At 51.9% G+C, this 4,021-nt stretch overlaps 1 non-coding gene across 1 annotated transcript; it reads left to right on the top strand.

Annotated features, from left to right (window-relative positions):
• Window positions 1-1,698: 1,698 nt before the first annotated feature.
• LOC116568376 lies at window positions 1,699-1,881 on the top strand. The gene has a single exon (XR_004276585.1). It is a non-coding gene; the product is annotated as a small nucleolar RNA SNORA73 family (small nucleolar RNA).
• Window positions 1,882-4,021: the final 2,140 nt, after the last annotated feature.

A 4,021-nucleotide genomic window follows, 5' to 3' on the forward strand; every position in this document is an offset into this window, starting at 1 on the left:
CAGATACGGCCTCTCCGTTTACTTATTTGTTGTTTCTTATCTGTCCCACCGGCCAGACTGGGTCTCGCATCCTCCGTGCTCAGCCCCGTGCCTGGCACATAGGAAGCACTCGGGGACTGAACCAGCACACACCCGCTGAACACGTATGTGCTCCCCGCTTCCTCCCATCACGGGCATCTGGAAGACCTGCCAGCGGTCCCCACCCTGGCTTGTCCCCAGGTGCCACGATAGTCAGGATCTGCCCAGGAGGCCACTCAAGTCAGTCCTGATGGTTTTTGAAAGGCTCACCACTCTTTTTCACTCTAATTCTCATGGGGTAGGGTAGCAACTCCTGCTTTGTTGATGGAGAAAGTGTTACAGTTTGGGTGACATAGACAAAGTCACCATGAGCAAAGCTTGGATGGGAGCTGTGTACATAAAACATGCAGACCCCCTCAAAGTCTACCCGTGGATGCCCAGGATTCTGTGTCAGGCACAAGGCCTTTCCGTGGTACTGGAGATGAAAATAGGCATAGGTGCCAGTCTACGGCTAGGGCAATGAGGAGCTCATTAAGGAGATACACTAGAAAGTCACTAGTAATGACCGGTTTTTAAACAGGCTTTTCTTGGGACATCTGGGTGGCACAGTCAGTTAAGCATCTGACTTCGGCTCAGGTCATGATCCCAGGGTCCTGGGATCGAGCCCCACGGTGGGCTCCCTGCTCAGCAGGAAGCCTGCTTCTTCCTCTCCCACCCCACCTGCTGTGTTCCCTCTCTCACTGTGTTTCTCCCTATCAAATAAATAAATAAAATCTTTTAAAAAATAAACAGGGGGTGCCTGGGTGGCTCAGTGAGTTAAAGCCTCTGCCTTCAGCTCAGGTCATGATCCCAGGGTCCTGGGATCGAGCCCCACATCGGCCTCTGCTCGGTGGGGAGCCTGCTTCCTCCTATCTCTCTGCCTGCTGCTCTGCCTACTTGTGATCTCTGTCTGTCAAATAAATAAATAAAATCTTAAAAAAATATAAATAAACAGGCTTTCCTCAAATTCACTTGTGAAGTATGGGATGGGAAAAAAATGAAATCTCTTGAGAATGTTTTGAGAGATGATCTGCTTAATTAGGCATTGCAACATGGGAACCCTGGGAAGTGCCTTCCTCCCAGGAAGGAGGCAAAAGAAAAATTAAATTTCCTTACCACCTGCAGCCCACCGATAAATCCTTGAAACAGGCCGAGTGACTTCCCTCTAGGAATTCAGCTGCCCCGATGTTAATACTTTGCTAAGGGCAAAAGGCCATCTTATCCCGACCCCCAGGATCTTGTACGTCTACTTTAACCTATAAAAATTCCTTTGGAGAATTCCTTTATCTCTACCCCGCAAGACACGTGTTGGCAATCATCCCCTAAGCATCTGACCCACCGAGATACATCTGAAGCGTCTCACGACCGAGGGTTTACAGACAGTAATAAATGACCTTTTTCTAACAACAGCTAGCCCCCTCAGGATGCTGGAAACCTTACTTCCAAAATTCCTTAGGGACCCCCGCTATCCCTAACCCCCTCCCAACTCGAGAGTATATAGTGGGCCACTCCTCAGGACACCGGTGCAGCTCTTTCTGCCCAGGGGTCCTGTCTCTGTACCTTAATAAGACCACCTTTTATGCACCCAAGACATTTTGAAGAATTCTTTCTGAGCTGTTGGCTTCAAACCCTCATGTCTTTCCTGCATCCCCTGAACGCTGTCCGGACAGCAGAGGGGAGCACAGGGCTAAGCCCCATGACACACAATCCTTTTCCACAATGCTGGAGATGAAGCTGGGTCTTGAGTCTGCACCTACATACTCATGTGTCTTCTCAGAGCTCTGGGGACAATGCCTGAGGGAACAAGCCATGCAGGAAACATCTAAAAAGAAAAAAAAAAATAGAAGAAAAAATAGAAAGGCTCCATCCCCAGTGTCTGGCAGCTTGGCCCCATTTACTCCTATTTGCCTCTAAATAAGCCAGAGAAGCTATGTTCCCCCTTCCAGGGGAAGCAAAGAAGTTAATCAGTCTCTGAGTTTTGTCCTACGCCCCAAACACCTGGTAACACCTAAGAAGAGCCGGATCCCAAACACATCCCTGACATTAGATTCCAGCAAACCTCGGCGGACACTGGCCTCAATATCCCCCACCCTTCCATGATTTATAAGACACCACCTGTTAGGGGCGCCTGGGTGGCTCAGTGGGTTAAGCCTCTGCCTTTGGCTCCGGTCATGATTCAGGGTCCTGGGATCGAGCCCCGCATCGGGCTCTCTGCTCAGTGGGGATCCTGCTTCCCCCCACCCTTTCTGCTGCTTCTCTGTCTGCCTCTCTGCGTACTTGTGATCTCTGTCTGTCAAATAAAATCTTAAAAAAAAAAAAAAAAAGATACCACCTGTGACTCACCACCACTTGTCTTTGATCCGACCTTACCCTGGACTCCCAAAGGAACACGTACCCCAGACTCCTTTCCAGTGGAAACCCCTAACCCCAGCTGACGACAAGGCTCATTCTCTTTTCTGGGTCTCCCAGACTCTCCGTCCGCTGCACGTGGTCACTCACGCTATTCATTAAACTCTGTGGTCACTTCCTCTGGTGCACGTTTTCTCTTCATCCTGCACAAAGCCAAGGACCCTCTTGGTGGGTCCTGCGGGACCTCCCATTCTGGGGTGCTCAAGATGCAGCTCGTCTGCATCACAAGCACTGTCCCCTCTCTTTCCCCGGCTTGCTGGTGTCCTTTGGGTAAAGGGGTGCTTTTGGATCCTCGCCTTGCCCCCTCCTAGCAAAGTGATTTGGGCAAATTAGGGATCCACACAGAGCCCCAGGATGACTGTTGGGGTCACGTGGGATGCTTTACAAAGGAAGCTCGGCCCAGCTCCTGGCGCTTCATAAATGCTCAGTAGGCAAAGAGCTGTCTTTCCACAGCATCTTGCTCCGTCTCCCAGCAGGTCCTGGCCCTCGATAAATGGATAAATGCCAGGCAGACCCCTTCGATGGAGAGAAGATGCCCTTCCCCCCTTTCCTATTAGCAGAGACTCCACTGTTCACCCCGACGCCTCACCCCCACCCCCAGAGCTGCCACTTTGTATCTATGTCATTTCATCTGTCACTGAGTCCCTCTGAATTTTGACAATGAAAACAGTGATCATCAGTCCCCAAGGTGGTGGTGGGGGTGGGGTGGCGCTGCGTGAGGCACAAGGAGGCACCGAATATGAAAAGGTTTTGAGAAGGTTTCCCACCCTCCAACCCACGGCCTTTGATTCTCAGCGCCCTTGGAGGCCCACAATCGTGATGGGGCCCAGCCACGTTCTTTCCCGAGTGGGCAAATCAAGCTGGAAGAAGTACAGCCGAGAACATCACCTAAACCCTGTCGGAAAGTCACACGCGCCTGCCGGAGAGCAGGGCCCCGGCAGGAAGTGCATCAGAGAAGGGCCTGGAAGCAGACCCAGAGCCGTGTCCCCTGCTGACACAGGGCTTGTTTCTGGGGTTTGACCTGGATACCTGTCCTCCAGTGTTTGTGGCAGCTTGTCTCTAACCTGCTGGCTTTGTTTCTTGATCTAAGGTCTAGTGGGGTTGCAGGGAAGGCCTGCGAGTTTTGTTGGTTGGTGTTGGCCTTTGGATCCGTGGCTGTGGTCTTCCTTTTTCCGAAGGCCAGCTGCCCTGAGCTGACAGCAGGGCACGGGGGCAGGAGCTGATGGAACAGAAAGGAACCCTATGGGATTGCGGTTGGGGTGACTCTCTCGGGCTCCCAGGCTTCATTCCCTGTCCTTCAACCCAGTCTCTAGTGGATGCCAAGATCCCGAAAGTATCAAATGCCATATAACTCGTCAGGAAAGTCACTGCATCCACAGCACCATTCACGCAGGGCCAGGAGAGAGACATGATCCTGGGGCAGCCCCGGGCCCAGAGGGAGCTGGGGTGGACGAACCTGCTACTTCTCTTTTCCTGGTTTTCTGGAGGTGCCTGGACATTGCCAGGGGGTGGGAGAGATCTCCTCTCTAGAGGACACTTCTGTTTTTATGATTAA

The sequence above is a fragment of the Mustela erminea genome, chromosome 10 (assembly GCF_009829155.1).
Source record: "Mustela erminea isolate mMusErm1 chromosome 10, mMusErm1.Pri, whole genome shotgun sequence".
NCBI classification, from domain to species: Eukaryota; Metazoa; Chordata; class Mammalia; order Carnivora; family Mustelidae; genus Mustela; species Mustela erminea.